The 21796-nt window shown below is 39.9% G+C and overlaps 1 protein-coding gene and 1 long non-coding RNA gene across 7 annotated transcripts in view; both read right to left on the minus strand.

The window, feature by feature from the left end:
- Positions 1-21796, minus strand: part of KCNIP4 (potassium voltage-gated channel interacting protein 4) — a 1108185-nt gene that overhangs the window by 940840 nt on the left and 145549 nt on the right. The gene's annotated exons all lie outside the window — the stretch shown is intronic.
- LOC116627499 overlaps positions 1-21796 on the minus strand; it is a 171947-nt gene that overhangs the window by 48296 nt on the left and 101855 nt on the right. For 4 of the 5 annotated variants that reach the window (XR_004298494.1, XR_004298493.1, XR_004298495.1 and 1 more), the window contains one exon: positions 4440-6226. This is a non-coding gene — a long non-coding RNA (uncharacterized LOC116627499). Of the gene's footprint in view, positions 1-4439; positions 6227-21796 lie in introns of those variants that run through there. The other variant, XR_004298496.1, reaches the window with a different exon arrangement.

The following is a 21796-nucleotide window of genomic DNA, read 5'->3' on the forward strand; positions in this document are numbered from 1 at the left end:
ACACTGTAGGTTGATTAATTGAATTCAAATAAGATAAAAAATTAAAAAGAAACAAGTGACATTAATATTTTTAAAGGTTTTATTTTTTTATTTGTCAGAGAGAGAGAGAGAGAGAGCTCAGAAGCAGGGGGAGTGGCAGGCAGAGGGAGAAGCAGGCCCCCGGCTGAGCAAGGAGCCTGATGCAGGACTCGATCCCAGGACCCTGGGATCATGACCTGAGCCAAAGGCAGACACTTAACAGCCTGAGCCACCCAAGGTGTCCCAGAAACAGGTGACATTAATTTTAATAACATTTTATTTAGCCCAGTATACTCAGAATATTATTTCAACATGTAATTGGTAAGAAAAAATTATTAGTGAGATATATCACATTTTTTTCTACAGTCTTTGAAACCAGCATGTATATTTTATATTCATAGTACATCTCAATTCAGACCAACTATATTTCAAGTGCTCATTAGCCACATGGACCCTACTACACAGCATCACAGTAGAGTGAAGCAGAGAATGTTAGAAATTGTTGGCTTTTCTTATTAAGTTTAATCTATGGGCATGTGCTTTGTGTGTCCTCAAACCCTTATCCATGTACTCAGTAAGCAGTACTTTATCTATCTACCTATCTATATACACAAAATAATGAAATATTTATTTTATATTATTTATATTTATATATAGATATATGTATATTACCATACAACCTTTACAATTCGTTGCCCATGTTTAATGAACTGTTTTCCTTGTCTTATGCCCCTAGAGGCTAGCACAGTACTAGACTCAGTAAATCCCGGCTGGAATCAACTTAGAGAATACTAATGAAAAATAATTTTGAACAGAACCAGCTGTGCTTCATGAGAAGAGTCTCGGGGCAGAGCCAAGCATATGGTTCTTCAACCACAAACAGAAAACAAACAAGCAAGGACACCAACCATTTTATTTTATTCTGAAGTCGTAAAGCCTACCATAATAAACAGTTTCCTATAAATAAAGATGCATCCACTGGCCAACACTTAAGCATGTGATTAGAGTTATTAGTGGGATGGGCAGTGAGATTCTTCCACCAGTAATCAAAACTTCTTCCCAGTCCTGATTTTTCTTTCTTAGAGTGAATGCTCATAAAGTCTTTACAAGAGTGACATGGGGAGGGGAACCTCAGAAGGATGAGAAGGGGTATAGAGAGAGATGGAATTAGAAGGGGGAGGATTCATATGGTGATTTGAGATGGGCTCTGATGGTCAAAGTCTACTATCCCCAGATGATGGACTGGAGAGAAGTCTTTCTGTTTAGGACAGTGCTTGGTACACAGTGAACACCTAATAATCGCTTCTAGATTAATGGATGGATGGATGAATCATTGATCTAATCCCCTTACTTGTCCGGGCACTCAGGAATGCATCCCTAACAAAAAAACTTACGTCTACCCCCGGTAACAATTCCTGAACCTCCACCAGTTGAGTTCACCCAAGTGAAGGACATTGCCCAAATTATCTACTGCCATTATCATTGTAACTACAGCTGTTGACTGTGTCATGATAAACAAGGTCCATGGTTATGTGGTTCTCTAAACACAATAGGACATGCCATCTGGTGCTTATGATATGTACAAGGTGCTGGTGACTATGGTCCAACATGGACTGCTCGGTCAGCCTCGTTGTAACTAAAGTATAAACTGGGCTTTGCTCTCTTACTCAATAAAGGTTTATAATATTTTTTCTCTCACTGAATAAAAAAAGCTGGCTTAAATTTTGAACGCCAGCCACTGAACGCACTCTACTGGCCACTAAAAGCCACAGTGCGTTCAGCAGTATAGAGCGAAATCCCGAGGTAGTCTCAAAAATTAAACTCACCATTTTTAAAAATGTCTCCGAGCCAGGGTATTAGTTGGAAGTGGTAGGTACAGAAAGGCTTGGGTCTGTCCCCTGAGCTGATTAACCTCCACCAGTTATCTCTCTGCTCTGAATCTCAATTTTCTCAGCAAAAGGGACTAATGGCAACTATACATGCACCCTTGGTTATTCTGAGGAGTAAATAACGTAAGTCGAGTGCTTCTTCTCCAGTAGATGCTAAATTTTTCATTTCAGCTTTGATGTGTGCACCCTTCTTTTTGTTGAAAAATGAAGGCGGCAAAAAGGAAGAAAAACAATCTGATTTATCTCGAATTGTAAAAATCCCCAAGTTTGCTTTTTATGGTTTGAAAAAGGAACCTTGAGCCAACACACAGAATTTGGAAGCAGCCTGTGAGTTATAATAGGTTTGCTAGGAAATGGCTCGAGTGCCAGGAACTCTGGATCAGAGGAAAATTTATGCAATTAGATCATTTGGTCTAAATGAGATTATACATTTTAGTAATGAACGGTATGATTCTTTAGGTAAAGCCAGGAGAGTATGTGTGTGTGTGTGGGGGGGGGAACAGTAAGAAGAAATTTGATTTATTATAGAAACTTCACAGCCCTGCAGAAATGGAAATCCTACATGTATGATAAGCAGGCATTTTCCATAATGGCTGCAGATAACAAATAAATTATTTCAGACAATTGTGTAGAGTACAGAGGGGGTGCAGGTTGGCAATTTTAGGAACATGGCTATCATACCAGCCTGGAAGACAAACCTTGAAGTTCAGGAGAAAAGAACAGGTGAAGATGCTAAAGATGTCAATACTGAGTAAGGGCCAATTAATGGGCTAAGTTTGCAACTCAGAAGAGGAATAAGAAAAATCCAATGAGAAAGTTGGTAAGCGAGCTAGTCTGGATTTGGAGAGAAAGTGGAAGAGCCTCAGGCTATATATCCTGACACTAAGGCTTCTGTTTTCAGTGATTTATTTATATAAAAATGAAATAAAGTGTGTCATATTTTTACCCTTCGTTGGTGATGATTAATTATATCTGGCCAGGATCACTACCGTGAATACATCAACCACTGCCAACTCCCAGAAGACACTAGAAGATGGTTGAATTTGCTCTTTAAAACTAGGAAAGGCTTTCACTTCACACCCCTTAGTTGACCGGGCCCAAGAAAACACAGCTGCCCTTTCCACCCGAATCTCAGATGACCAGGAGACTGAAAGACCTATTGGACCTTGTGCTTCTTGGGACTGGGGACAGCCCAGGCCCCCTCTCGCCAGCCAGCCTCCCTGGAAGGGGACAAGTGTTAAATACGGCCACTGCAGAGGCATTTGCCAAAGTCTGGGAAGAAGAGTCGGCTCTGGCCGTCCAATTCATAACCCCTTTGCTGCTATCATTAGAAGTTTTGCACTGAAACAGTGACGCTGGGAGACCCATTTCACAGTGTGCCTCCTTGTGACACAGCCTAGTTCTTCTCCCCCAAGTTAAGTTGAGCTACTAAGAGGAAATACAGGCTATGATTAGGACAGTCAACATAATAACAATATTAATAGGATTTTTAAGATGGGCCATGTTGTTGTTTCTGTCGTTTTACCATCAAGGGAATCTAATGTCTTTTGTCTTATGAATTCACTTGCGTGGCCTTGTTAATTATGCAAATGAGTGCCCACTGCTTTGGGAAAAGGCAATAATACATGACTGTGAGCGTCTATGTAAGACACGGGGTGTGTGTGTGTGACTGTGTGTGAGCTCCCAGGAGCATGCTTGTGTTACTCAACAAAAGCTATTTCATTCTGTCGTTACGCGATCGATCCCTGGGGAGAAGGTGGGCCATTCCAGAGTGGGGGGCTGTTTGCCAGGGGCCCCAGAGGGGTGGCATCAGGATGGTTCAGACAAGGCCTCAGGGAAGGGCTCATTCAGCAGCAGAGCAGCACGTTAACTTAGAGACCTTTGCACAGTGTGTGAGGACAGAGAGCTGGTTCCCCAGAGCCCAAGCACTCTGGTGCTACTTCAAGGAGCAAGCTGGTCGGGGGAAAAAGCACAAAGTAAAGCGGCTGTCCGTCCTCCAAGGAGGTGTTTGCACCAGCGCCACCATGTGGCAACAATGTGTAAACACAGCAGTGGACTAGGATTGTCTCCAGCTGGTTTTGCGTGGGGTCTAGCCCTCTGTGGGAGATGGTTCCTGGACTGTATAAGAATGAGAGGAGGAAAGAGAAGAACACGAAACAGGTGTCTTTCTGTTAATGGGGCAGGTGGTGGTCCGAGCAATACATAGTGTAAAAACTGAGCGAATGTGATCATTGGGTGCTGTCAGCTTTGTGAGAGGCCATCCTCCTTTTTTTTTTTTTTTAAAGATTTTATTTATTTATTTGAGAGAGAGAGAATGAGAGAGAGCACATGAGAGGGGGGAGGGTCAGAGGGAGAAGCAGACTCCCTGCCGAGCAGGGAGCCCGATGTGGGACTCGATCCAGGGACTCCAGGATCATGACCTGAGCCACCCAGGTGCCCACCTCCTTTTTTTTTTTTAATTAACTTCTTCTTTTTTTATTATGCTCAGCCAACATATACTACATCACTAGTTTTTGATGTAGTGTTCAACGATTCATTAGTTGTGTATAATACCCAGTGCTCATCACCACACGTGCCCTCCTTCTTGCAATAAAAATAAAGCACTGTGCTTGGCAGGCACTGATCCCACTGAATAGCTCCATAATAACCCTTGGAGCAGTTTCAGTTACACTATTTTACACAAGCAAAACTGAGGCCCAGAAAGTCTGAAGAAAATACCCCAGGTCACCTAAGGTTGCAATAGGCCAGGAGGGACTCACATGCAAGGTCATTTGTCCTCAAAATCCTGGGCCTCCAATCCCTGTTCTTGCTGCCCTCCCCACAGTCTGAAAGCAAATGTCCCCAGGTTTCCCTCTACTGCCCGAGCTGCTAGTCTAAAGTAAACATTCCCAACTGGTGAATCAAAATTGCAAATAACAAATACGACTTTGCTTAATTTCTCACAGTTCAGTAAGATTTTATGAAAAAAATAGTTTTTCCTTTTTGATCTTCTGGCAGCTTAGTAAGGTGGACAAAGTTAAGACTATTCTGATCTCATTTTAAGTGAGGCACAGAGACAGAGAGTAAGTTTTCCCTGACTGGCCCTAATGCAAAGAGCTTGCAAGTCCCATATCCTTTAGAGAAAATCTTGTTTCACCCCATGGTAAACCAACATGGGGGGTAGTGGCCTGTAGTCAGAGTGCAGGTTTTACCAATTCATTCATTTCACTTACGTAAATAAAAGTCACGGAGCGCCTACCATCTAGTGGGCATTATTCTGGGTGCTGAGATATAGCAGTGATCCAAACAAAGAGCCTGCCCTCTTGGGACCTGCATTCTAGTGAAAAAGGCAGAAAATATGCAATGACACAAACTTGGGGATCAAGTGTCCGGTGGTGATCATTGTGATAAAGAAAAACAAAGCCAAGTAAATGGACAAAGAGCACGCGGGGGGGGGGGGGGGGGGGGGACAGGGAATCTCCGTCCTCAGAGAGACACCTGAGAAAAGGCAGGAGGTGGATCAGAGAGAAGACACCAAGTGCCCAAGTCCTAACAGGAATGTGCTTTGTGACAGAGGGAGGAGGGCAGCTGAGTGAGCAAACTGAGAGATGACCCTAGGGCGGGGGACGGAGCCAGATCACACCGGGCTTGACATGCCCTGGGGAGAAGGCTGGATTTGTATTCCAAGAATGGTAGGAAGCCAGGAGGGTTTGGAGCGGGGTGTGGCAGAGCCGACCTACCTTTTAAAGGATAGCCCTTTGGCCGCAGGGGGATTAGAGAGAGCTGTGGGGTGGGAAGCCATACCAGGGAGAAATCAGGAAGATGGGATTAGGAAGGCGCCAGCCATTCAGGTGGGAGAGGTGGATGTCTCAGAACAGGGTGGTAACTATAGCTGGGTTTATTTCCATCGTTGCAATACTTGTAAATTCTGTGACCCTGAGTTTAATGAACCCCTAAGTCTCAGCTTATTTTTTTTTATTTTAAAATACAGTTTTTAAAGACCTCACAAGTCTGGACCAAGAGCGAACTCGCAACATAAAATGATATATCCCCAAATATATAAAACATTCATCATTTTCACCTGCCATCGAAAAAACATGTATACAGAGGGAGCTAAATAAACACAGAATTTGATTCAGAAATTGATCTGAAATATACTCACGATTTAATAAAAGCAAACACCAACTTACTGTAAGCACAAAAGCAAGCAAATTTATCATGGACTTACCTGTTTTACGTTGTATAGAGCTCTTGGTTCAGGTCAAGGAAATTAAAAGTGATCACTGAAAAAGACAAAACTTCCAAGAATTTGCTCTTGCTATATATATACACACGGTACCCTACGGGGAAATTGAAAGACATGGCATCATACAAGAAATCAATCCTAGTTACACAATTCACTGCCTACACACCTCCAAGCAAGAAACCTTTGGGTGCCCTCATCATAAGCACATAATCACTGACTGAATTAGAAATGGAATATAAAATAATAGTAATTCTACACAGACGTGTGTATTTTTTAGATTCTCTAAAAGCCTCAGGTTTAAGAAAAATTGTTATGAGCTTCTAGATTTTATGATTTGAGATTAAAAAGAACACTTAAGTGAAATAATTTGACTTTAAGGCATATTTAGACAGCCTCTAAGACCTGGGATTTTTAATTTTTCATTTTTTTTTACAAAAGTAATCTATTCTATGTTGACAAGTAATCATAATACAATAAGCATGTAAAATATAGATTCTGCTCTCCCTCTAAATAGTACTAGAAATTCCTCCACAGATACCTTAACTCTTTAGATCCCTAGTACATTTTTTTTTTTAAAGATTTTATTTATTTATTTGACAGAGAGAGACACAGCGAGAGAGGGAACACAAGCAGGGGGAGTGGGAGAGAGAGAAGCAGGCTTCCCACGGAGCAGGGAGCCCGATGCGGGGCTGATTCCAGGACCCTGAGATCCTGACCTGAGCCGAAGGCAGACGCTTAACGACTGAGCCACCCAGGCGCCTCTAAGTACATTTATTTTTAATTATAAATTCTGATTTAAGTACAGGAGTGCTTAGAAAACAGAGTATCACCCTGGTTTTATTATTACAATCCCGCATATCTAGGAAAAATGAGAAACACTTCAATCCCAAATCTTGCCCTCATTTATGACACATTTCTTGTTTGCTACTGCCACCTGCTGGTAGAGCCCTAAAATGTATACGTGAGCAGTCTCCACCCATCCATTAGGTTTTAGGAAAATTGATTGCATATTTGAAATTATTAAGTAACATAGTTCTCATTATAAAATGTACACATATTCATTAAAATATAGAAGAACACAAAGAAGGAAATAATTCCTGCATTCCCACCTCCCAGAGATAATATCTGGTATATAGCTTTCAAAAACATACAATCTCACAACCTTATGTTTTTCACCTAAAATATATTGTCAAAATTTATGTCATTTGGAGAGCCTGGCTGGTTCGGTCAGTAAAGCATGCAACTCTTGGTCTTGGGTTGTGAGTTCAAGCCCCATGTTGGGTGTAAAGATTACTTAAAAATAAAAAATAAAAAAATCTTAAAAATTTATGTCATTTAATATTCTTATAGTGACCATGTTACATTTAATCATATAATATATAATTTTATTTTTGAACATTTGGTTTCTTAAATTTTGTTTATATACATATGTATATGCATGTGTGTGTGTGTGTGTGTGTACACACTGATATATAGACATATGGGTATCCAGGTAAGGATATATAGGTATCCCTAGATGTATAAATATATTTTTAGTAGAGTAATATGTTGGACTCAGCTCCATTTTTTATATAAAAGATTGCTGAAAATATAGTTCCTTAGTCAAAGAATATCAAAATATGAAGGTTTTCAATATATATGGCCAAGCTCATCTCCAGAAGGTGATACCAATTCACACTCGTAAGAAAACTCTACTCTCGGGGCGCCTGGGTGGCTCAGTCGTTAAGCGTCTGCCTTCGGCTCAGGTCATGATCCCAGGGTCCTGGGATCGAGCCCCGCATCGGGCTCCCTGCTCCGCGGGAAGCCTGCTTCTCCCTCTCCCACTCCCCCTGCTTGTGTTCCCTCTCTCTCGCTGTGCCTGTCAAATAAATAAAATCTTTAAAAAAAAAAAAAAGAAAGGAAACTCTACTCTCTCCATATTTTCACCAACACTTCCTTTTATATACTTTAAAAAGCCACTCCAGTAGGTATCAAGAAGGAAACTGGGATGCTGCTACTATTGGTATTTATTCAATCATTGGACATTTTCTTTTCACATGTCTACTGGCCATTTCTATTTTCTCATTTCTAAAATGCCTTAGGCTTCTATGCCAGGTCTTCTGTTTTAGTGTTTGTATCGTAATAGAAGAAAATTAACGAAACTAACACAGTTTTGTGTATGTTCCAAATATTTTCCCCTATCATATATCACTTGATATCATCCATGGTAATTTTTAATATGTAGTGGTTTTAAATTTTGATTTAGTCAAATGTATCAGTCTTCTCCTTCATGTTTCATCCCTGTGGTTTTACACTTAGAAATTCCTTCTCTGCTCTTGAATTTGTCATTATTTTACTTCAAATTGCTCACATCTCCTTCTTTGTGTTATCTAGATGATTTCCCCATAAAAGTTCATAAAGTTGCCTGGTATGAGAAGGAAGGGGGACCTATAAATCATTATCATGTTGTGGCCCCTGTCTTTTCCGCCAGGGCATGAATTAGGACACTGATGTGCAAAATATTTTGAAGACATTATAAGAAACCTCTTATTGTTAATGGGCTAGTTCTGTTCTATAGATGTCCATATTCATGTCCATAAGTTATGTTCAATTATCAACATAAAATAAAAATCATATTTTATGTCAAATAAAAACCCACCCTAAAATTCAACCACAAATGCAGGGTTCTATTATTGTGAGGCTAATGAAGTGAGAAGGGGCACTAAGCAGAGAATAGACTGGCCAGTTGCCAATCACTTCATACTTCAAGAATTTGCTTTAACAAGCATCTTGTATAATGGGATGTCCCCACATTGATCACATGGTGAAGTAGAAAGGGTAGTGAACAACAACAACAAAAAATATCACAAACTGAGGCTCTAACAACACCGTGACCTGCAAAAAAAAAAAATCTTCTAATTTATCCTCCTTGAGTCTCCTTTCCTTCTGATTTAAAATGATGTAATTCACATTAATGATTTCAAATTTGTCTTCACGCTCTAACTCACCATGATTTATATTGCTCAGACACACTTGGATAATATCTCATCCAGCCTAATAACAGCAATCAATAATCAATTATCACTATAATAATATACAACACTTAGGTGCCCTCATACTCCACAAGGCATGCCATTTTGAAGAAACAATTAAAACAGAAATTTTTATATACATGTAATATGACTGTACCGTACTATCACCACAGGAGGATACAGTGTTGGATAAGTGACATCACCAAACACACCAATGAATAGGACTAAAACGCCTGTTACTTCTGATCCCATTCACATGCAGACAAATACAATCTTACATATGTCAAGATTCATATTATGAACTCTTGCCACTAGCAAATGACTGATAATGTATAGGCAAGGAAATATATACTCTGTCAGGTATCTTGATGAGTCCATACAAACTCAGAACTTTCCTGTCTTTTTTTTTTTTTTTAACCTTTTGGTTCTTTTCTTCTTGAATAACCTTAACACAAATAAATACTTTTTATGATTTTCCTCTTTCATTCAGTGCTATAGACTAAATGTTAGTGCTCCCTCCCCCAAAGTCGTATGTTAAATCCTACCCCGCAATGTGATGGTGGTAGGAGGCAGGGCTTTGGGGAGGTGATCAAGTTGTGAGGATGGAATCTCATGAATGGGGTTAGTGTCCCCATAAGTAGAGACCCCAGAGAGGTTCATCCCCACTCCACAATGTGGGAACGCAGTAAGAAGATGGCCATTGATGAACCAGGAAGCAAATTCTCACCAGATACCAAATCTGGCAGTGCTCTTGATCTTGGACTTCCCACCCCCCAGAATTGTAAGAAATAAACTTCTGTTATTTATAAGCCACCCAGCCTATGGTATGTTGTTATAGCAATTTGAATGGACTAAGATGTGTATCCATTAATAAAAGTTGAAGTTTTTCTTTAAATGTCCAAACCAGGGGTAGATTTGCCTATAAAATTTGTAATTTTAGACTGTAATCTTGGTTAGACTAAAACCCTCATTTGGGAAAGATAAATGGTAGTTTGATTATGATGGTTATGCTTAACCCTTCAAAGACAAGTATAGGACAACTGTCCTGGCCTGACCAGGCTGAGTTCTCTTTCTCCCCCTGAGACCTGGCTGCAGGGCAGAAAAGAAATCCACAATTTTTATAACTCTTACGATCAAAAAAGAGGCCACATGGCAACTCCTCCAAGTGAAGTATGTTTATATGGTTTTATCTGTTTGTCTTTCTTGAAACTAAAGTCTCAAAGTTATTCTCATGTGTTGTTTTACAGAAGAGATTCTGCATATAGATTCTGTAACAGAAACTATTACAAACAGCATTTTTTAGAGCAAATATAGAAGCACAGTGCACGTAACTCCTAAAGTACCCTTTTGCTAAAAATCAAGGCGGGGCACCTGGGTGGCTCAGCTGGTTAAGCAACCGACTCTTGATTTTAGCTCAGGTCATGATCTCAGCGTCGTGAGATTGAGCCCCACATTGGGCTCCATGCTGGGCATGGACCCTGCTTAAGATTCTCTCTCTCCCTCTCCCTCTGTCCCTCTCCCACCTGCTTGCGTGCATGCATGTGCTCTGTCTCTCTCTCTAAAAAAAAATAAAGGCATAATATAAAAATAATAAGATTTTTTGAGGAGCTAAGCTAATATATCCAAATGTACTCAAATATAGTAGTAGTAATAGTAGTAATAATATCAACTAACCTGACTGACTTCTCACACTGCACCAGCTGCCCCACAGTCAGGCTGCCCATGTGCAAATCCCAGTTCCATCGCTTACTGGCTGTACGACCTGGGGCCGATTCTTCAGCCGTCTTTGACTTGGTTTTCTCATCTGTAAGATTGGGAAGGTGCGACCAGCACCCACCTCAGAGGATAGTTGTGAGGATTATGTTTCGTGTGTTTATCTTGTGTATGTCTGTGTCAGACGCTAGAACCCGCCGTTATTTTACAATTGACGCTTGCCTCTCCCACATTTCCTGTCCCATTAATTTCTTGACAATAAGGGTTTCTACCATGACGAAAAACAAAAGGTGGCATTCTCCCAGAAAGACATTTAGATGTTGATAAGCATTCTGCTTTCCTCTTTATATGCATGGCCATTTTAAGGCTATTATAAACCTGCAGTGGTAATGCTGAAATGTAATAGATCTCTAGGGTCACAAAACACCGCAAACAAGGATGGTAACTCTATTAGCATTTCACAAGTATAGAAAGATTTTGAGCCCAGGTTCTCCTGCCATAGTAACTAGAAAGCCTGTGGAATATAAATATAAAAAGATGGGAGATATTATTGAAAAGTGAAGTCTGCCAGAAAGTGCATGTCACAGTTGCTGAAAGACACAGTGATTTCAGCAGAAATGCATACTTAGTAAATATTATGAAAACAAATCTGAGGTTCTCTTTAAAGATAGTGGGCCAAATACAGGCATTCCCTCCACAAATAGCCATGAAAATGAAAACATAGTAGTTTTTAAATAGGATGCATAGAGAGTGACATAGAACAGCAGAGAATAAAATTTTTCAAGCTGGAAATGTGAGGATGTATGGAATCTGATTTTTGTCACTTGAGGAAATGAAATCTTTACCAAGTAGTACAACATGATTTACTTGCCCGGCTCCCAAAAGGTTCAGTTAATTCCTCTCCCTACCTAGAAATGGCAGTAAAAAGGGACTTAAAAAAAAAAAAAATCAGTGAGACCTCCCCCCAGACTCTCCTCATACTCTTGACAGCTGGGCAATCCACCATCTCTACCACCCTCATCTGCCGAAGACTGGCCACTGACTTTTTTGGGTAGGGTGAAACTGAGGGCTTTGGCACTAGATGAAACCACATGCAGTTGAGATGAGCGTCCCATATTAAACATAGGAGAGATTCAGAGGAAGAGTTTATAATTCAGATTGAGACTCCCCAGCCTCCCCACCACTAACCTGCAGGAGCTGGTAGTCAACCTGATAATGTGCAGTCATAAGACAGGAAGATGCTTCACTCAGAAACATACCACCCAGTGCTAGTTTCCTAGGACCAATGTAACACCTCACCACACACTGGTGGGTTAAAATAACAGAAATTTATTCTCTCACAGTTCTGGAGACCAGAAGTCCAAAACTAAGAAGTGGGCAGGGCTGGTTCCTTCAGAAGACTCTGAGGGAGAATCCAACCCCAGCTTTTAGTCACTCACCATCCTTGGTGTTCCTTAGCTAGCGGTTGCTCTCTAACTTTTGCCTCCATCTTCACATGCTCATTTCTTCTGTATACGTCTCTATGTCTTCTCCTTTTCTTTGTCTTATAAAGACAATCTCATTGAATTAGGACCCACCCTAATCCACAAGGACCTCAACTCTACCCTTATCACATCTGCAAAGACCCTCATCTCAAATAAGGTTAATATTCAGAGTTCCAGGTATACTGAAGTTTGAGGAGATATTATCCAACCTACAGCATACCCCCAAGAGAAAAGGCCAAAAATGGGGTTCTTATTGGGATTTCCCAATTAAATAGCACAGCCATATATCCCTCTACAGTGAAACTCAGAGTCTTTTTTTTTTAAAGATTTTATTTATTAATTATTTATTTTTTTTGACAAAGAGAGAGAGACAGCTAGAGAGGGAACACAAGCAGGGGGAGTGGGAGAAGCAGGCTCCCGGCTGAGCAGGGAACCCGATGTGGGGCTCGATCCCAGGACCCTGGGATCATGACCCGAGCCGAAGGCAGACGCTTAACAACTGACCCACCCAGGCACCTGGAAACCCAGAGTCTTTAATCTCCTTTCCTCCCTCCTCACAGGCCCAGAGCTTCTGATCTGTTATTCAGTGGCCAACTCTTAAATAGAAATTATGCAGGGATGAAATCTACAAAAATATTCATGAAATAAGAGAAATTTTTGAAACAAGAACAACGATACTATAAAAAGGGACAATTGTAAGATAAAATTCAATTAAAATTATTACTATGAAAATAGAAGAAAAACTCAGTGGAAGTTCTGGAAGACAGAACTGAAGAAATCTCTTAGGCAGTGAACAGAGCACAAAGAGATGATGAGTAGGATACAAAGAAAGATAAGAAAATTAAAGGATGAGACCAAGAGATATGATATTTGAATAGGAATTCCAGAAACTATAAAGAAAAAGAGGAAAATACATAAGTAAAGATATAATTCAATAGGACTTCCCAAGATACTGAGGATATGAAGTCCTAGATTGAAAGCACAGCAAAATACAACAAAATGATGAAATTGGACCTCCATTAGAAACATGATCATGAAATGTCAAAATACAGGAAACAAAAGAAAATCCTCATGGGTGGGAAAATAGTGTTGAACACAAACAACCAAACATCAGAATGCAAATGGATTTCACTAAAGCTAGAAAATAGAGAATTTGAAATCTCTTCACATTTCTAAGGAACAGGATTTTTATATAAAGCCAAGGAAAATCAAGGCTTTATGAGGCTCTGAAGCTTACATAATTTGGGAAGGTTCTTTTTAAGAAAAATAATTCAAAATTATAAATACAAAATTAGACATAAGGGTCTTGAAAGTGATCCATGCAAATGCAAGTTCCTAAAGCATACCTTAATTTTTCGGTGTATCAAATCCAGGATCCTATAAACATTCAGAATATCAAAAAGTGAGAAGGTAGAAAATCTAAAAACAATACTAAGTCCCATGCACCCTTTCACAGGAACCTATTGGAGGAACTCCTTCACTAATGTCCTCAAAAGAAGACTCCCACTCCCAGAAAGATTAATTAGATACCCATTTCCCTCTTCTTCCTGCTCAGCACAACTAAGAACTCTGGACATCATGCATATAACAAACATAAGGAGATTCTGAAAAGTGGAAAGAAAAAGACAGACTGACTAGGAACCTAAGGACCCAAAAAACAACATGGTGGGGAATTCCTTGGGTTTACTTTTTGCCTCAAATATCCCAGACTGAGTGATGGAGAAGCTAACAACCCAGAAATGATGAAAGGCACAAACACAACAAGTCCCAAGAAAATCTTGCTCTCTCTAGCCAAACAAGCAGAGAAAGGGAAGGCTAACAGGACAAGAACTTTTAGACACTCCTGCTGAACACCTCAGAGAAAAAACAAAAATGCCCCTCTTCATCCAGAGGAATAGTGTCCAAAAGGTCTGCTGAGATACAATATTTAAGGAAGATCCAGGGTCTCATAACATCATGCCCCAAATATCCAGATTTCAATCAATATGTCATCTTGAATGAAAAAAAGAGAGTCAACAGATTTCAACACTGAGATGTCAGATACGTGAGAATCGCTGACGAACAATTATATAGTGCTTTAAACAAATGAAAGAAAATCTCAGCAAAGGGATGCCTGTGTGGCTCAGTTTGTTAAGCATCTGCCTTCAGCTCAGGTCATAATCCCAGGGTCCTGGGATCGAGTCCCACATTGGTATCCTTGCTCAGGGGGGAGCCTGCTTCTCCTTCTGCCTGCAGCTTCCCCTGCTTGTGCTCTCTAGCTCGTGCTGTCTCTCTAACAAACAAAAATCTCAGCAAGGAAATTGAACATATCAGCAAAGAAACAAGACATAAAAAAACTTTAGAACTAAAAAATACATACTGTAATTGAAAAATAAATGAATGGCCTCAACAGCAGAACTAGTATGACAAAGAAAATCATCAGTGAATTTGAAGGTAGAACAACAGAAATTACACAATCCAAACAAAATGAAAATAAGCTAACAAATGAACAAAGCCTCAAAGACTTATATGGAGTATAACAGAAGATCTAATATTTATGTGATTGCAATCACAGCAGGAGAGGAGAAAGAAGACAGGACTAAAACAGTATTTGAAGAAATAATGGCTGAACTGCCCAAATTTGGGAAGACATAAACCCTACAGATTCAAGAAGCCAAGTGAGTGCCACACAGGAGAAACCCGAAGAAATACCTATGAAAATACATCACAATTCAACTTCTGAAAAATAACCTCACCTTCCAATCTTGAAACAGGAGAAAAGACATCTCACCCTACTTTCTTTGTCACTCTGGATATGGAGCCTGCTTAAGATTCTCTCCCTCCCTCTCCTTCTTCCCCTCCCCCCTCACATGCTCACTCTCTCCCTTTTTCCCTCTCCCTCAAAAAAAAAAAAAGAGAAAGAAAGAAATTAAGCATATACTTATCAAATGACCCAGCAATCACACTCCCAAGCATTTATACCAAATATTTATTTTTTGAATTTTATTATTTATTTGAGAGAGAGAGCAAGCATGAATGGGGGGAGGAGCAGAGGGAGAGGAGAAGCAGACTCCCCGCTGAGCAGGAAACCCGACATAGGACTCGATCTCAGGACCCCAAGATCATAACCCGAGCCGAAGGCAGACACCTAACCAACTGAGCTACCCAGGCACCTACATTTACACCAAATAAATGAAAAGTCATGTTTACATAAAAATCTGTATGCAGATGTTCATAGCAGTTTCATTTGTAACAGTCAAAAACTTAGAAAAAAAGAAAATATCCTACAATAAGTGAGTAAACTGTGGTACATCCCTACTCATGAAACACAATTCAGTGATTAAAAAGAACAAACTACTGATACAAACAGCAACTTGTATAGATCTCAAGGGCATTTTGCAGATTGAAAAAAGCCAATCTTACATATGGTATGATTCCATTTATATCACATTTTCAAAATGGCAAAATTACCGAAATGGACAACAGATCAGTGGTTGCCAAGAATGAGGGATGGTGGAAGAGAGGGAGATGGGTTAGAGTATAGAAGTGAACATTTTTGTTTGGATGTAATCATTAGACATCTTCACTGTGGCGGTGGTTACATGAATCTACACCTGCAATAAAACGACACAGAACTACAAGAACACATTACAACAATGTCAGTTTCCTGGTTTTTATATTTCCCTGAAGTTACGGAAGATGTAACAACTGGGGAAAACAGTGAAGGGTACACAGGGTCCTCTCAGCCCTATCTTTGCAGCTTCCTGTTAAATTATAATTGATTCAAATTAAAAGAGTAAAACAAATACAAAAAGATCTTTAAAAAGAGGAAGAAAGAGATCCAGGAAATAGGGAATCCAACAAGAGCGAGGCAAAGGGAAATCCAGGATCAATCTTTACAACAGGACTAAATATGAATAAATGTGGATTAAAAGTTCTTTGGGAAGTATCTCCAAAAAGGTGAAATAGATAAAATTGATCAAGTGTTTGATCACATTGAAAGGGTGGTTAGAAAACTGGCAGAGACTTTAAAGATAAATTAATAATAAATGTATATAAGACTGAAACAAACCAAAAAAGGACACATCATCTCCAGACAAAGGGAAAGGATGTAAAAGGCAGGAAACATAAGCATAATTATACAGACCTTCAGACATTATTGAAGATTTATTTATCCAAAATGATAGAATTATAATAGAAAGATGAACGTATGCATACGTAACGTGCATATTGGAGGAGTAGGTAAAGAGCTAAATCCCCATCTTCCACCAGGGTAAATCAAAAGGTAACACTCAAGACCAAAAGATCAACAAGTAATAGCGTTAACTACATCATGTGACCAAAGAAACAGTATGTTGAAAGCACTGGGAGAAGGGGCTGCTGCTTTTCATAACAAACTTTGTAGAGAGATTTATTTAGCCAAAGCTCTATATGCATATAAAAAACAGGGGCACCTGGATGGCTCAGGTGGTTAAGTGTCTGACTTCAGCTCAGGTCATGATCTCAGGGTCCTGGGATCGAGCACCATGTCGGGCTCCCTGCTCAACGGGGAGTCTGCTTCTCCCTCTGCCTCTCTCCCTGCTCCTGCTCTCTCTTTCTCTCTCTCAAATAAATAAAATCTTAAAAAAAAAAAATTAACATACCATGACTCCAACTAATTCTGTGCTCTACCATTATATGTGTAACATCAACTTCAAAACCTTTCAAATGACCAAAGCCTTTCATGCCCACAGAAAGTATTCCTAAACTTAGAGAAAATGTGCTGATTTTGAAAAATAAATGTTTATATTTTAAATAAAAACTAAGAGTTATTTTTTTTAAAGATTTTATTTATTTATTTGAGAGAGAATGAGATAGAGAGCATGAGAGGGGGGAGGGTCAGAGGGAGAAGCAGACTCCCTGCTGAGCAGGGAGCCCGATGCAGGACTCGATCCCGGGACTCCAGGATCATGACCTGAGCCGAAGGCAGTCGCTCAACCAACTGAGCCACCCAGGTGCCCCAAACTAAGTTATTTTTAAAAATGTTGTGAAAGTCAGTGATGTCTCTGACTTACCCATGTTCTAAGAGGTCAACCTGCCGAACACAGAAACATCTGCACAGGATGTCTTCTTGAAACCACACAGAATGATGTATTTTGAATGTGAAACTCAAATTATAAGTAGACGTCAAAAACCTCAAGAATGTAACCATTAAGCCAAACACTTTATCCCCAAAGATACATTTTCATTTGGAACAATCCGATGGAATTCCAACTACGTCAAATAGAAATGGAGAATTTATCATCAACAAGTACAACAGCTGGCTCCTTCCCACAGCAGCATTTTCATTTATCTTATTGTGATCCTGTCCTAAATTTAGTGTCTTTTTTACTCTTTACCAGAGCAAATTTGGTCAACTATCTTGGAGTCAATGTTGAATCGACATTAATTTAATATTTCCAAACCCTTCCTACCCAAGTGTCATTTCTTGCATCCAAATGGTCTTTTAAGCTAAATCAGCTGAATGTAAAGCAGGAATAAAATTGTTCTGGGACTAAAAGGATCTATTTGTGACCGCTCCCACTCCCACTGCACCCCTCCCAAACAACAGGTCATTTAAACTGTATGTATGTACAACAATGGGGATGGATTAATTTGTTCCATCTAAACTCAACAGTGTTCAATTCTTACCGTGTACCAGAATCAGTTGGAGAGCTTTTAAAAAAACCACAGATGCTCAGAATACTTATCCAAAGACCGTTGTTATTGTTGTTAACAGCTTTATTGGTTTATTGGAATACATTTCCTATGTCATACAATTCAACCATTTTAAAGTGTCCAATTCATTAGATTTTAGTATATCCACAGGGCTGTGCAACCCTCACCACAATCAATTTTAGAATATTTTTATCATTCAAAAAAATCCCCCATAACAATTAGCTATTATCCCCAATCCTCCCTTCTCCAAGACCTAAGTAAGCACTAAATTACTTTCTATCTCTATGGATTTGCTTATTTTGGACACCTCATACACATGGAATGAAACAATATGTAGCCTTTTGTGTCTAGATTCATTTATTTAGCACAAGGCTCATCCATGTTGTAGAATAAATCATAACTTCTTTCCTTTTTTATTGCCAAAGAGTATTCAATTATATGGATATACCACATTTTATTTATCCATTCATCAGTTGATGGACATTGAGTTATTTCCACTTTGGGGCTATGATGAATAATACTGCCATTGCTATTCATGCATGAGTTTTTGTGTGAATATATGTTTACATTTCTCTTGAATACATTCCTAGGATTGAAATCTCTGGGTGATATGGTAACCCACATTTAACCTTTCTAGGAACAGCAAGACTATTTTCCAAAGTGACTATACCCCTTTATAATCTCACCAGCAGTGTGGGGGAGAGGTTCCAATTTCTCCTCAACTTCACCAACACTTGTCACCTGATCTATTACTCTAGTATAGCCATACGAGTGGGTTCCTTCCCCCAAAGAGTTTCATTCAATTGCTATAGCTGGTGTGTCCAGGCACTGTGTTACTTTTTTTATCTCTAGCTTGAGATATTTATTTTTTTATTTTACTGTGTTTTATTTATTTGAGAGAGAGAGAGAGATAGAAAGAGAGATGGGGGGAGCATAGCTGGGGGGGAGGGAAGAGGGAGAAGCAGACTCCCTGCTGGGCAAGGAGCTGGACATGGGGCTCGATCCCAGGACCCTGGGATCATGACCTGAGCAGAAGGCAGCCTCTTAACCGACTGAGCACCCTGGGGCCCCTCCAGCTTGAGATATTTAAAACCGGGATTCAGAGTCACTATTCCAGCCTCTAACAAAGAGTATCACATGTGGACAACAATGGCTATATAAGAATAGGGGTTATGTCTCTAGCCTCAGAATTTAGAAAGCCACATTGTCAAGTGGAGGTCAATGAAACAAATTAGTGACCACATGATATATACACATAGAGAGAGATGACTTCTACATTCCTTTGCTTGCTACAGAAGAATGCAGCCTCATCCTTCACCACTCCCAACTCACCTCCAAATGTCAAACCTTACCAAATGACTAATCCCCCCAATCAGGAAATGCTTATTGCTGCTACTACATACATATACATGTATACATATGTATACATACACATACATACACACACAAATTAGTTCTTCTTCCATACTCTCCTCTACCATTTCACTCTAGTTTGTCAAACAAACTCCAGCTAAAACCTCTGCACTTGTAGGAAGCCTGCTCTCACTATTCAGAGTTAGATGCTTTCTCATTTATGCCCCCATGGGAAAACTAAGTATTTTCCATGCACTATATTAAGAGCTCTATGTTTTCTTTGTCATTTATTTCTTACAACTCTCTGAGAAAGGTGTTATTAACCCAATTTTACAGAAGAGAAGTTGAGGATCTAAATGGTTAACTTGTGCATGGTCCTTGCACAAGATCTGTTCCCCAAACTATCTGACTCCCAAATTACTGATCTTCTCATTAATCTTCTTGCCTTCCCAATATAACACTTCATACAGAGCTGAAACTATACTGGAGAGGTACCATACTTTAAAATCTGAAAGAAAATTTGCATTTTTCCTACCCACCACTAATTGTTCAATTTTTTCTTATTTATTCATTCAGTATTGAATGTTGATTCTGCACCAAGGACCATGCTAAGCATTGGGCATATAATTGCAGACCTGTCTTCCTAAAGCTGATATTCTGGTAGAGGAAGCAGATATTACTGCAATAATCTCAAATATAAATTCATCTATACAAACTCTAGTAAAAAAAATCTGGTGCCAATTACAGTATCCAGGGTTTCTGTTTTTGATAGACATTTACCTGTATACCATCATCTCCACTGGGAACTGTCCCTCCCCACCCAGTGATGTGCTGGGAAGGGCAGGCCAATCACAGTATCCCAAATCTGGCCAAAACATTGGTATCCTGACTCAGCTTGGTTACTCATAGTATAACACATACCTGGCCACAGTCAATATATAAAGGACAGGCATAAGACCTGAGCCGCATAGACCAGTATCCTTCCCTAGTCTCTGCTCATTGTAATCCCTTAGGAACCCTGATGGCAGAGGTTCCAGTTGGCATATCCTTCCCTGATCCCAAAGTTAAAAAAAAAAAAAAAAAAAAAGCATCATGAACCATACACAAGAGAAAACACCTTACTTCTTTGGTCAAAGCAAGTCATTTGCCACGGCTGAGTTCAAAAGGAAGCTATGTAAATTCTGCTTGTGGGGAGAGACACAAAATTTTTCTGGGATTCCCATTTTCTTTTCAGCTTCTTAAACTGAGATGACCTAAGCCTATAACTGTCTAGAGTGAAGTTCTTCTTCCATTACCACATGAAGGAACCCATCTGCACAATGAGGCCAAAGCAAACAAGCAAAGCTTGAGAGACTGAGCTCAGGAGAGCATGGGAGCCAGAGGCCAGCTCTAACCCTAGATTTATCATATGAGACAATAGTATCAGTATCTCTTTTTCTTAAGCCAGTTAGAAATGGGTTCTAGGGGCGCCTGGGTGGCTCAGTGGGTTAAGCGTCTGCCTTTGGCTCAGGTCATGGTCCCAGGTTTCTGGAATTGAGCCCCACATCGGGCTCCCTGCTCAGCAGGACGTCTGGTTCTCCCTCTGCCCCTCCCCCTGCTCATGTGCATGCTCTCTCTCTCTCTCGCACACACACACATACACACACATTCTCTCTCTTAAATAAATAAATACAAATTTATTTAAAAAAAAAGTGGGTTTCTATTACTTGTAACCAACGGTGCTCAGATTCAGCTTGTCCAGATGGTCAGGACATGACATACTGTGAACTAAGACATCAAAGATGATATAGGATAATCAAGTGAGTCTATGAGTGTCAAACTTAATCATTTGAATTCCACATCTGCACAAAAGGATTATGACATCTACCTTACAAGTTCTTATAAGGATAAAAAGAGTTCGTGCATTAAGCAATCCCAGTCACCATCTGCCACCTAGCAGGTGTTCCTTAAAATCTAAGTCTCTGTTCCTTCCTTCTTTGCCTTATTCCTTCCTCCTGCCTTCCTCAGGCTAAAAACCACAAAATATTTCATCTTCATGTTGCTGTCACCCAACCGTGTTGACTAGGTTTAAGAAACACCTATGAAATGAAGGGGGGTGACTAGGACAGAGGGGGCTGAGAGCAGAAATATCGTAAGCATAAGGAAAATCCAAATAAACTGAAGCCTGGGCCTTGACCCCTGTGTTCAGGGCTGCAAGCAGTGAGGGTACATCACACACAAGATCCTTTCACTAAACTGGGGATGAGGCATTGCTGCTCTTTGCGTTAGCTGCACACCTCACTAGACCATAATAGTAAACACTGGAAAATTCTCTGTATCTCTGCAAATACTTCTCTGGTTTGTCCAGGCTAATTACATCACTCAGGCCAAAGGCAGAACAGAGCAAGGGACTAGGGAATGTAGCACCGAGTTCAATACATCCTTGTC

This window comes from Phoca vitulina, unplaced genomic scaffold, assembly GCF_004348235.1.
Source record: "Phoca vitulina isolate PV1807 unplaced genomic scaffold, GSC_HSeal_1.0 scaffold3, whole genome shotgun sequence".
NCBI classification, from domain to species: Eukaryota; Metazoa; Chordata; class Mammalia; order Carnivora; family Phocidae; genus Phoca; species Phoca vitulina.